Below are 13,405 nucleotides of genomic sequence, written 5' to 3' on the forward strand. Positions count from 1 at the left end.
TCCTATTCCTAAGAAAGTTTTGTTTAATCCAGGGCCACAAAGATTCTAAAAGAAAACTTTATTTCCTCTACTCATGACACTTCTGACACCAGATGTATGGGTTCTCCATACCAGGCAATTCTGACATTAATTGCCTGGCATTAGTGCAGATCCTACAGGTTAAGGGTTTAGTCCCACAAGATTGCCTCCCATGTCAGATTCCGGTTGCAAGTTTGGGCATCAAGTACTTTTGACCAGTTATAATGGATGATTCCCATGGGTCCCCTCCTCGGGTTTAGCAGTTTGCTAGAATGATGTACAGAACTCATGAAAACACTTTACTTAGACCATTATTTTATTTTTTTTATAAAGATACAACTCGGAAATATTTAAATGGAAGAGATGCACCAGACAAGGTATGTGGGAAGAGGTGTGGAGCTTCCCTGCCGTCTCTGGGAGTGTCACCTCCCAACAATTTGATGTACTCATCAACGTGGAAGCTCTTTGAACCCCATCATTTAGAGTTCTTATATAGAACATTTGAATACAATTTAGGTTCATTACATAGGCACGATTGATTAAATCATTGACCAGTGGTGACAGGTCAACCTCCAGGCCTTCTCCCCTCCCCAGAGGTATAGAGGGAGGGGCTGAAAGTTCAGCTCTCTAATCACCTTGTTGATTCCTCTGATAATCAGTCCCCGTTCTCCAAAGTTACCCCATTAGCATAAACTCTGGTATGGCTGAAAAGTTCTCTTTTCACCCCTACCACTTAGAAAATTCTAAGAGTTTTAGGAGTTCTGTGCTAGAAACTGGAGGCAGAAATCAAACAATTTTTTTAAAAGATTTTTATATATTTATATATTTTTATATATTTAAAAAATATATATAATTTAAAATATATAAAAATATATATAAATATAAATAAATATTTATTTATTATTTATATATTATAAATATATATATTTATTTATTTGACAGAGACACAGCAGGGGGAGTGGGAGAGGGAGAAGCAGGCTTTCCACCAAGCAGAGAGCCAGATGCAGGTTTTGATCCCAGAACCTGGGATCTGGGATCTGATCATGACCTGAGTGAAGGCAGATGCTTAACAGCTAAGCCACCAAGGCTCCCCATAAATAAATATTTCTTAGTCACAGTTTCTTTCCTGTTATTTTCTTCTTTAAGTTTATTGTTTTAGCTTTTATTTTTAAGTCTGTGATCCCTCGAGAATTAATTTTTACGAATAGAATGAGGTGAGATTTGTACATTGATACTTCTTTGTTCTGGCACTGTTTATTGAAAAGATTTACCTTTGTTGGGGCACCTGGGTGGCTCAGTGGGTTAAAGCTTCTGCCTTCGGCTCAGGTCATGATCCCAGGGTCCTGGGATCGAGCCCCACATCGAGCTCTCTGCTCAGCAGGGAGTCTGCTTCCTCCTCTCTCTCTCTCTCTGCCTGCCTCTCTGCCTACTTGTGACATCACTCTCCGTCAAATAAATAAATAAAATCTTTTAAAAAAAAAGAAAAGATTTACCTTTGTTGATTGATTTGCCTTGGTGCACTTTTGCTGAAAAGCAATAGACCACTTGGTGTTGCTCTCTTCTGGACTCTGTTTTGTTCCATAGATTGCTATGTTTATCATTATTACACACTGTCTTGATTACTCTAACTGTATAGCAAATATTTCAGTAAAATTCTCGTCTACATTTGAAAAACAGTGCAGAGGAAATTAAAGCTTTGTAGACAGAAAATGATATGTTTCAATGATTGTATTTTAGTTAATATTTTATATTTCTATTTTAGAGTTTATTTTTTAAAATTACTTTCAAGAATATGATCTTTTTTTAAAAACTTTCTCTTTAAAGATTTTTTTTGGGGGGGTGACATTACAAGTAGGCAGAGAGGCAGGCAGAGAGAAAGAGGAGGAAGCAGGCTCCCTGCTGTGCAGAGAGCCCAATGCCATGCGGGGCTCCATCCCAGGACCCTGTAATCATGACCTGAGCTGAAGGCAGAGGCTTTAACCCATTGAGCTACCCAGGCACCCCAAGAATATGATCTCTGGATTCACTAACAATCTTAGGAGTTAGAGTAGGCATTAATATCTTTATTTTTATAAATGAGGAAGCTGTAAGATTTAAGAAGGTTAGTTTGAGATCATACAGTTGGTGTGGTGAAGCAAGTTTTATGCCTTCAAACATCCAGTATACCACAGTACTTCCATTTGCTCCTATTCTCTTATGTTGAGTATTAGAGAATGCGTGCTTTATGAAAAATTCAGTCAGTAAATTTCATTTAATTATAGAGGTATAAGAGAACAGTTAGTCCATTTTCTTGGTCACCAAAACCACAAGACACATTAAAAAATCAAAATTAGGCTTCAGGGGCACCTGGGTGGCTCAGTTGGTTAAGTGTTTGCCTTCAGCTCAGGTCATTATCCCTGGGTCCGGGGATTGAGCCCTGCTTCGGGCTCCCCACTCATTTCTCCCTCTGTATCTCCCCTTGCTTGTACTCTTTCTCTCTCTCTGTGTGTCAAATAAATAAATAAAATCTATTTTTAAAAATTGGGCTTTATTTTTTTCTGTGGTGTGTCTTTTTTTTTATATATATATATTTTTTAAAGGTTTTATTTATTTACTTGACAGACAGAGATCAGAAGTAGGCAGAGAGGCAGGCAGAGAGAGAGGAGGAAGCAGGCTTCCTGCCGAGCAGAGAGCCCGATGTGGGGCTCGATCCCAGGACCCTGGGATCATGACCTGAGCCGAAGGCAGAGGCTTTAACCCACTGAGCCACCCGGGCGCCCCTGTGGTGTGTCTTATAAATGGAATCAGTATTTGTGTTTCTTTTCTTTTTTTTTTTTTCTTATTTATTTATTCGACAGGGAGTGTGTGCATGAGCCAGGGGAGAGGCAGAGAGAGAGGGAGAAGCAGACTCCTCACTGAGCAGGGAGCCCAACATGGGGCTCGAACGGGGAATCTATGATCATGACCTAAGCCGAAGGCAGATGCTTAACCAACTGAAACATCTAGGCACCCCAAAATTCATAGTTTCATTTTAAATTTAGAAATACAGGAAAGGGGGCATCTGGGTGGCTCAGTGGGTTAAGCCTCTGCCTTCAGCTCAGGTCATGATCATAGGGTCCTGGGATGGAGCCCCATGTTGGGCTTTCTGCTTAGCGGGGAGTCTGCTCCCCGCCCCCCCCCCCCCCCCGCCTGCCTCTCTGCCTAATTGTGATCTCTCTTTCTCTGTCAAATAAGTAAATAAAATCTTAAAAAAGAAATACAGGAAAGAAGCAACAGGATTTGTTAAATGAAAGCTGAAAGATTCCTCTTAAAAGAACTCTTCCTGTTAGGAAATGAGTAAGTCACAGGAGTGAAAGATACAGCATAGGGAATATTATCCTAAATAAGTAAGTCAATAAATGGGGTGGGGGGAGAGTAAGAAAGAACTGCTTGGAGAATTGAGATAATCTTGCCAAAATGAGAACAAGAATAGTAAAACTTAAATTTTAGATTGTTTGGGTATGTGTGAGTTACCTATATTTTCTTCTATTGTCTAACTTTATTACCTTAAGTCTCTTCCTTCTAGACCCCTACAACCTCAGATCTTAGGGGATCCTTGAGGGAGTACTGGTGAAAGATGTTGACAACTGGGGTTTGGGTAGTAGTGGTGAAAGAAGTGGTAGCATTTGGAATGTATTTTGAAGAGCCAATGGGTCTGCTGATGGATGGGTGGTAAAGGATGAAGAGAAGGAATGAATCATGGCTAACTAACTCCTAGTTTGTTAGTGTTGGTGATCTATTTGGTGGTGGTGTTTACTTGGTGTGGGAAAATTGGATAAATAAATTGGGAAATAAATACAGATTTAAATAATTGGGATGGCTGTACAACAGAGGAAGGGAAATCAGAAGCTATTACAGCCTGTTTTCAAGTTTTGTTTTGTTTTTAAATTTAAAGTTTTGTTTTCATAGAAAGTATTATCACATCTTAGACTGGAAAGATAAAGACAAGGTGAAATTACTTAAGATCCTACCTTCTTAACACAATCTTTTGAAGTGTTTTGGTATGTATGTTTACTGTGTTGGGTAGGAGTTGGCAAACTTTCTGTAAAAGCAACTATTTCACTCTGTTGTAGCATGAAAGCAGCCATGGATGATATAACAAATGGGTGTATTCCTGTTCCAGTAAATGGACACTGCACTGAAACTTGAATTTCATTCATTCACATACTGCAGAATATGCTGTTCTTGATGTTTTCCCCCCAAACATTAAAAAACCTAAAAAACCATTCTTAGCTCACAGGTCGTACAAAAAACAGACTGGACTTGGCTGTCCAGCCATCATCTGCTAACCCCTAAACTTACGCATTTGTTTTGTGATTGCAGTCATATGTTGTGTTGAATTTTATTACCTACTTTTTCTACTTAATATATGTATAAATGTGCACAATTTGAGTTTTATTTAGGGACGCTTGGGTGGCTCAGTTGGTTGAGCATCTGCCTTGGGCTCAGGTTCTGATCCTACGGTCCTCGCTTTGAGACCCACATCGGGCCCTCTGCTCAGCAGAGAGCTTGATTCTTCCTCTCCCTCTGCCTGCTGCTCCCCTGCTTGTGCTCTCTCTCTCCCTCTTTCGCTCTGTCAAATAAATAAAATCTTTTATTGTTTTATTTAAACTTAAAGCTAAAATGATTATATTTGTTGAATCTCTGAATAAATCCTGGTAAACCAAGAGTTTACAAAGTGGCTTTCTTTACATTTATTTCTTTTTTTCTTTCTTTTTTTTTTTTTTAAAGATTTTATTTATTTATTTGACAGACAGAGATCACAGGTAGGCAGAGAGAGAGGAGGAAGCAGGCTCTCTGCTGAGCAGAGAGCCCGATGCGGGGCTCGATCCCAGGACCCTGAGATCATGACCCGAGCGGAAGGCAGAGGCTTTAACCCACTGAGCCACCAAGGCGCCCCATACTTATTATTTATAGTAACTGTATCCATAATTGAGGGCAGACACATGTAATCATTGGAATTTTCTCTTCCATTCTTTTATACATGCAGGCTTTGTTCTTTGAAATAAGCCTTTTTCATAAGCAAGGGTCATCCCTGTAGTTCTGGAACCACATTCTCAAAGTTTCTTTACCTTAGCACTAGTTTGAAAAATCCAAAGAAAAGACTTTGGTCCTGCTCACATCCAGTTTTTAATCCCACAACTACTCATTGGGTGTAGGAAGGGCAAGGCCATCATGTAGGAAGGTAACAGTTTTCAGTTGAAATCACTGTTTAGAATAATATGAGGGGAATTGAGCAGTTTCTCAAATGAGGGGAAAGTGTGGAACACACATGGCCACTTGGGGGAGTTATGAGTTGGACAAGCAATGCCAAATGGAATCTACAATCGTTTAATTTATGGATTTACTGTTAGATCTTTTCATTTACCTATTTGTATCACATTCACTTCTCTTTTCCTTCACTCTAGTTTTCGTTGCCACTTGTTTGTTTTATCACCATCTCAAATTGAATTTTGAAAGTCCCAACTGAGTGTCTCTTTTCCAAGAGTCTAGGCCTTATACCTCAGTGGAAATTACTCTGTTGTCTTAAGAAATCTGTGATTGACTTCTGACCACTTCCAATACTTCTAATACTAATAACGCTTTTAAGGCAAAGATCTTGGTCCTCTCTTTTCACTTTTATAACAACATGAAGGGTAGGATGAGAAATAAGGAAACCTCATATATTAAAATATAAGTGTATTTTGCTGGAGTAATGGGCTTCTACAAGAATTCAAAAGCCTAGAAAACGGTTGCTGTTGTCTCAGTGTTTTCAAAATAGTTGGTTCCACTATTGTTTTCAGTTTTCTTCAGTCATTATCTGAAGACCCCGAGATTCTTTTTTTTTTTTTTAGATTTTATTTATTTATTTGACAGAGAAGAGGGAAAGAAAGAGACCACATGTAGGCAGAGCAACAGGCAGAGAGAGGGGGAGAAGTAGGCTCCCCGCCAAGCAGAGAGCCCGATGCGGGGCTTGATCCCAGGACCCTGAGATCATGACCTGAGCCAAAGGCAGAGGCTCAACCCACCAAGCCACCCAGGCGCTTTGACCCTGAGATTCTTGGTACGTGTGTAAAAAAAACATTCAGGATTTTGCTAATCTAGAGAAGTGAGAGATGAAACACAATGGTAGTAAAATTGCTTTGCAGGCTTCAAGACTGTGGAGAGCATAGCTAGGAAGCTGGGAGGATTGACATGTTTGCCTCTTTGGCTTCATTATCTAAATTTTAGTCTTCATCATGAGCTACATCGCAGCATGCTTCATAGTAAATACCACGTAATGTGTACCTAATTTACTAAAGAAAAAACTAATAAAATGTTTCGGGATGAAGAATAAAAAGAGGAAAAGTATTTGAGTTATGTCTGTTGTGTAATTGTTTAGACTGAGAGTAGAAAGATTTCTTAGGAAAGAAATTGCTCTTGCAACTTATTTCTTAGGCCCAAACGTAATCTACTGCTATCATAAGCACGAAAATGATTTAATTTCTCAAGTTCTTTCATCTCTGAGATTTCTTAAAGGGTCATTGTGGATATACTTTGTTTTCATTTTTTTCACTTTTGTTATTTGTTAAGAGCCATTATATGCATTGTTCTTTTTAATGTGTTTAATGTGTTGATCTTTATTGTCAAATTTTTGTAGAATTTCCCTATTACCATTTTCAAGGCAATTCATGTGCTCATTTTAAATCATATTTATAATGCTTTATTTTTATATCCTATATAAATGCACTCACAGAGATGGTTATCATAAACTTTTCGAATGTGAATGGTTTATTTGAAACTGGAATATCCTACACTCTATGAAGAAAATCAAGTCCTTTGAAATGAGATTAGACAAAAATATATGTGTATATTTTTCACCTCACATTTTTTCAATTGGATTATTTATATTTTTATTGTTTGTTGAACTTAAGTGCAATGAATATAAATCCTTTGTAAGCTGTATATGCCCTTAATATTTTCCTTCAGGTTGCAGCTTGCCCAGTTGTTTTCTTAAGGATGTCTTTTGGTCAGTAGGAATTTTTAAAATTTTGTTGAAGTCTAATTTATCTTTTGTTTCCTGTGGCTGGTGCTTTTACTTTTACATTGTTTTAGATTGATTTCTGTATTGGGTATGAGACAAGGATTACAGTTCCTATTTTTCCTTACAAACAATAACAAACAGCACTGTTGGTTTAAGACTTTGCTTTACTTCCCAATTAAGTTTTGAGTATTACATAAAAAAATAATTAGTTCTCCAAGTATTTACATGGTTAGGTAGCTCGTTGGTTATTGAAACTGTGCTTCTGAGGTCAGACTTCTAGGTTTAGTCCTTTAGGATCCAGCTACTTAGCCTTGTTTTATGGCTGCCCTAATTTAGCCCGGTTTTCCTAACCTGCATTAGCTGTTTGGTAGATTTGTATTGTTCTGAAGTAAGAAGGTAGAGGATAACTCCATTGTGTTACTCTCTAAAATATTAGAGCATGTGCCCTACATGATAATTTACCGATTTAATTTTGTGAAAGACATACATTATTACATTTTTAAAAGGATACAGTGTTCGTAGTAATATAGTGCCTAACACATCATGCTCAGTTTTTATGACTTACTAAAATAAACAGAAATACATAAATTGTAGTAAACATTAGGAAATAATTTTCGAGAATTTTGTGGAAAGTGAGCAATGTGGATACGACACTATAAAGCCCATTTGTTAGTTTTGTGGGTAAATGATGAGAATTATAAAAATTTAAGACAGGAAGATTCTAAATGTAGTTCTACATATGTTTGTGTCAATACATAGTCATATTGCATGGACCCAGTCATTGTCTTACATTTCTGAGATACTAGCATTGAACATGAATTATCTTTCAAGAGGCTGAATTTGCATTATATTACTCTGGTAGGATTTGTGCCAGCCTTTGGTTAATCATTATCTTGTTGATTATGTTTGGTTCAAGATGATTCATTTTTCAAAGAGTTTTATTGCAACATTATACATTTACTACAGGAAGCCTGGACGGAAATGGAGCATTAGGTCATTGGAGATTTTTTTCCCTCCAATCTTTATTGCACCAAGTGTTATTAAAGTTAATTATTTTTCAGTAACTGAATTCCCTGTAGAACCTAGTATTCCATTAACCAAACTTTATAGGAGCAGTTACTCCTTTTTCATGGCAGACAAGTGTATCTTTGAAGATTGTTTAACTCTTGGTGATATTTCATGCCATATGTTGACTACATTTAGATGGAGTATTTTCATTAAGTTGAATATAGTAATTGAGAATTTCAGAATCAGAGATTTGATACTGAACCTTCTGCTCTTCCCCCCGGCTCATACTCTTTCTCTCTCAAATAAATAAAAATCGTTTTTTTAAAAAAAAGAGTAAATTATATCTTTTTAACTTACTAGAAAAATTACCAATGGTGAAGGCAACCCAAAATAGATAAACATAGGCAATAAAATCTCTAGTCCTCTTTTGCCAGCAGGTGATAACAGTTCTCTTTGCGAAGATACATTTAAGATCTCAATTTAACCAAATAATGTTTTTTAAAAAGTGAAAAGTCAGGGCATCTGGGTGGCTCAGTCAGGTAGGCATCCAACTCTTGATTTTGGCTCAGGTCATGATCTCAGTTTTGTGAGATTGAACCCTGCATCGGGCTCTGTGCTGGGCATGGAGCCTGTTGGGATTCTCTCTCCTTCAGCCCTCCCCTACTCTAAAAAATTTAAAAAAGAAATAAAATGAAAAAAACAAAAACAAAACCCAACCAGTAGACTTTAGAAAGGAAGGTGAGTAGTGTAAACTCAACATAAATTGTAGATCTTTTCAATAAATTAGTAATTTTAAATCTCTTAGATAGATACTTTTTGGGGGCCGCCTGGGTGGGTCAGTCGGTTAAGCATCTGCCTTTGGCTCAGGTCATGATCTCCAGGTCCTGGGATCGAGCCCCAAGTCTAGCTCCCTGCTCAGCGGGGAGACTGCTTCTCCCTCTCCCTCTCCCACTGCTCGTTCTCTCTCTCTCTCTCTCTCTCTCTCAATAAATAAAATCTTTATAAAAAAAATACCTGGGGGGTGCCTGGGTGGCTTGGTGGGTTAAGCCTCTGCCTTCTGCCCACGGCATGGTCTCAGGGTCCTGGAATCGAGCCCTGGGTCCTGGAATCGAGCCCTGCGTCAGGCTCTCTGCTCAGTGGAGCCTGCTTCCCCCTCTCTCTCTGCCTACCTCTCTGCGTACTTGTGATCTCTCTGTCTGTCAAATAAACAAATAAATCTTTAAAAAAATACCTGGGAAATATATTTCAGTAGTGAATATTTCATCTTAAAAAACAAAGATTTGAAAGTAATCATTTACTGACACTTCAGAAGAAACCAGTGAACATAGAATAATGACTAAATGTGAGTTAAGCCCGATTACGTGTATCATTAGCTCTTGACAGAGATTACAGTTCTGGAAATAATTCAAGATGTGCCTATCCCCCCCCCCTCCCCCCGCCCAAGCTAGGATTTGTAAAATGGAATTAAAGGAATAATATATGTGCTTATAATCTGACTATATGTAGTTATAATAGGATAGTGGTTAAGACTCTGGGCTCTAGAGAGAGTCATAGTGCCTGAGTGTAATTCCTGGCTCCCACAATTAATAGTTTCTGTCCTTGGACAGATTATTTAATGTTCTGTGCCTCATTTGTAAAATGAGGATAGAACTTACATCTAGTTCATAGGGTTGTTGTGAGGACTAAATTAGGTTATTAGTGACTTTAGTGGAACTATGGAGATCAGTTTTCTGCGGGACAGGTGGTGAGTAGAAAATGAAAATGTCAAAACAGCAACTGTAGCTTATTCCTACCAGAGTTTTCTTTAGGGAGGTAGAGGGGGATCTGACATAAAATTGAGCATGAATTTTTTGAATTGATAGAAATGTGAATGCATATATGCTCAGAACAAGTGAAACAGTGGGTAGGTGAGATGTGAGACGAGTAGGACATGTATAATGGACACAAGAACGACATAGCACTGAGAAAGGATGAGTACTTAACCAAAGAAACAACGGTTTCATGGAGTTTGGAGAAAAGGAGGCAAGGATGCCAGTTTTGAGAGGGGTAGTCTACCTGAAGTCTGCTCTTTCCTTTTTGAAAGACGAGGTGAGGACACATTCTGAAAGTATGAGAAGTGGTGGAGTTGGAAACTGGAAGAGAATTCTGAAGATTTGAAATAGCTGCTGCGGCTAATGGAAGTGGGAGTTTACTTGGGAAATGGACTCAGATGAGTTTGATGACTTGAGGATTTTGTGGTGGCCTCTGTGGTGTATATCCCCTCCATGCCTACTCTCTCTGCAGTATGCTGGTATTGGGAAGATAAAACTTTAGAGAGAGGGAGAAATGGTGTGAAAGGAACCAGGGACCAAAAATTGAAGGTAATGTAGTGAGGGGATGTATTTTGGGTGCCTGGGCTGGATGGGGAAAGAACTGAAGCCAAGACAAGGCTTATAATTAGGGAGAAGATGGAGGAGCACAATGCCAAAGTTTCCATGAGGCTAGTGAGAAAAGTATGATGGGAAAAAAAGTGAAAGAGCTGAAGGATAAGAACTGGTGGTTGTAGGTCAAAGTAATGAATTTTATTTCAGATGCATAACTGTTCTGGTTGATAAGGGCTAGAGAGGTCACACAGGTGGATTATTTGAGTGAATATTGGAGATAAAGACCATTGTAGTTGGATATCTTCTCTTTAAGGAGGAGAGCAGCTTTAGGATGTTCAGATGGATCTGAAAGTCAGACTGATGATGACCAAAATGGCAAGGAAGATAGTAAAACAGGCATTAAAATTCTGTATAAATTGGGGAGTGACTGGGAAGTTGGTTGATGATGATAATGAAGGTTAGGTAGAGCCTAATTACAAGTAAAAGAGAAAGGTTGTAACAGGAGACTTCTGGAGTACTCATATGTGTGCCATGATAAGAAGAAGATAAATTTCTGGTATCTTCTAGTCTGTTGTATGAGAGTTATAGAGAAAGATGCGTGGAGTGAAGTCCTGTTAAGGGCACTGGGGAAGTTTATAAAAGAAGCAGCATCACAAAGGACGTGGTGAAAAGCATTGGAAAGGAGGGTAACCTTTCAGGGGAGAGGATGGGTGGGACAGAGAAGGAACCAAGCTTATGGAAATCTAAGGTCTGTCATTTACTAGTCACATGGTGAATATGTTAGGGAAACAAAAGTTATCTAAGTGTATTTGTGGAAGCATGGAAGGAGACTGTTTTCTATGAGATAATGATAACAAATTACATGGAATGTCATTTGTGTCAGTCTAAAAAACAACTTTGACAGGGTGTCATTTCTTTTTTTTTTTTTTTTAAGATTTTATTTATTTATTTGACAGAGATCACAAGTAGGCAGGGAGGCAGGCAGAGAGCGGAGGAAGCAGGCTTCCCACGGAGCGGAGAGCCCGATGCGGGGCTTGATCCCAGGACTCTGGGATCATGACCTGAGCCGAAGGCAGAGGCTCCAACCCACTGAGACACCCAGGCGCCCCAGACAGGGTGTCATTTCTTAATGGGATGAAAAATGGCTGGGTAAATAAAGTTACTAATATTTAAAATAGAAATATAGTACTGTGTAGAGATGAATAAGGAGTTTTTGAAGGTCATTACTTATGGCCTTTGCTCTACACTTAGCTAGAAATAGTAATCTTTTGTGAATTCACTGTAAATGCTTATGTAGATAAATGTTAATTTGTGGCTGTCAAATTTAATTTCTTCATTCAAATATGTATTTTATTTATATTTTATTTATATGAGCGCAAGCGAGCGCAACCGAGCGCAAGCTTGGCAGGGGCAGAGGAAGAGGAAGAAGACTCCTTGCTCACCACAGGGCTTGATCCAAGGATCTGAGGTCATGACTTGAGCCTAAGGCAGATGCTTAACCTACTAGCCCCCCAGGCACCCCTCAAATATGTATTCTTATTCTTATTTACTGGTCATCAGGATCAAAACAAAAAATTTTTTTGTTTGAGTTTTCTCAGTTGAAAAGATAGTTTCAGAAATTTTGGCTCTATTTAGACTCATATTTTCTTTGTAGAGACAATAATCCTCAAATTCAGCAGGTTGGCTCTAAATATCATAACATTTCTAAATCCATACCTGAAGGATTGTTTTAAATCTTCTTTGGCATTTTTAGTGTTTTTGCAGACACTCATATAATAATATTGGCATACCTTTTGTTGAATCTTTGTTGGAGAAAATAGCATATAAGGCAAAGGACTGAAATTTTCAGTGCTTTGCAGGAAGTATAGAGGAAGCAGGCAGGAAATGATGGCCCACCCACAAACTACCACTGCATCCTTTAGTCCAGGTCTTTGTCACCTCCCCTATTCTCCATGGATTGCCTGCTGTGTTCTTCTAGGGATGGCCCAGATGAATGAAGTGAATTGCGTCCTCTAATTGTTGACTGTAATAGCAACATAGCAGTGGTATAGTATAAGTTGTCAAGTTTGGAAGACCACAGTCTTTAGAGTTACGACTTGTTTAAAATTTGAAGTCCATGTAAATTTCCTTTTAAGTGAAGGATACCTGTATTCTAATTTCCATCATTAGAGTTGAATTTCTGAAGATTTTTATGATCTATGCTAATTCAGGTCGTTTTTCTTGGCTACGTGCTAGCTAGGAATTTTAACTGAAGGCATTTCCATCAAAATGTAGAGATTTGGGGCACCTGGGTGGCTCAGTTGGTTGCACATCTGACTTTTGATTTCGGGTCTTTAGTCTTGGGGTTGTCAGTTCAAGCCCTACATTGGGCTCCATGCTGGGCATGGAGCCTACTTAAAAAAGTGTGGTGATTTAGTTAAATGAAAACGTAATTCTAGTAACTTAACATTTATTGAGCACAAGTCTGTATCAGGTTCTGTTCCCAGTCTTTACATGTATTGACTCATTTAATTCTCACAATAAGCTTTATGAAAGAGTATCATTGTCCCATTTTATAGATGAGGAAACTAAGGCTTAGGTTGAATAACGTGCTCAAGGCCACATAGCTAGGCTCAGTGTATGTCCATTTGGTTTATGAAGTTGAATTTGTGACTATTAAACCTTTAAGAACTTAAAATTAAGTTATAAGTATAACTCTTTCCATAAATATCACTTAAAAGGAAATTTATTTTTTTCTTCATAGTCCAGTAGACATAATTTTTCTTTGATAGTCCTTTTGTTTACCATAGGATCCGAAATGAAAACATTTCGAATCTGTATTATATACATTACAGTTTTTCTGAACTTGAATAAATTCGGTTTGTCATCATTAAGCAAACCAAATGTCTTAACATAGCCGTAACTAAAGTGAATATAACACGGTTCACTTGAACATTATGTAGATTTTATTTGTAGTATAAGGAATGGTATAATTTCCTATAGAAATGATTGTATG

The 13,405-nt window shown here is 38.1% G+C and overlaps 1 protein-coding gene across 5 annotated transcripts in view; it reads left to right on the top strand.

The window, feature by feature from the left end:
- The window catches only part of EML4 (EMAP like 4), a 159,224-nt gene that overhangs the window by 17,252 nt on the left and 128,567 nt on the right, over positions 1 to 13,405 (top strand). Inside the window, exon 2 of one of the 5 annotated variants that reach the window (XM_045979110.1) lies at positions 352 to 395. The exons of the other annotated variants lie outside the window; for them this stretch is intronic. The gene's annotated coding sequence lies outside the window, so the exon portion shown is untranslated. The remainder of the gene's footprint in view (positions 1 to 351; positions 396 to 13,405) is intronic. 5 annotated transcript variants of the gene reach the window in all.

Source organism: Meles meles, chromosome 15 (assembly GCF_922984935.1).
Source record: "Meles meles chromosome 15, mMelMel3.1 paternal haplotype, whole genome shotgun sequence".
Lineage (NCBI taxonomy): Eukaryota > Metazoa > Chordata > Mammalia > Carnivora > Mustelidae > Meles > Meles meles.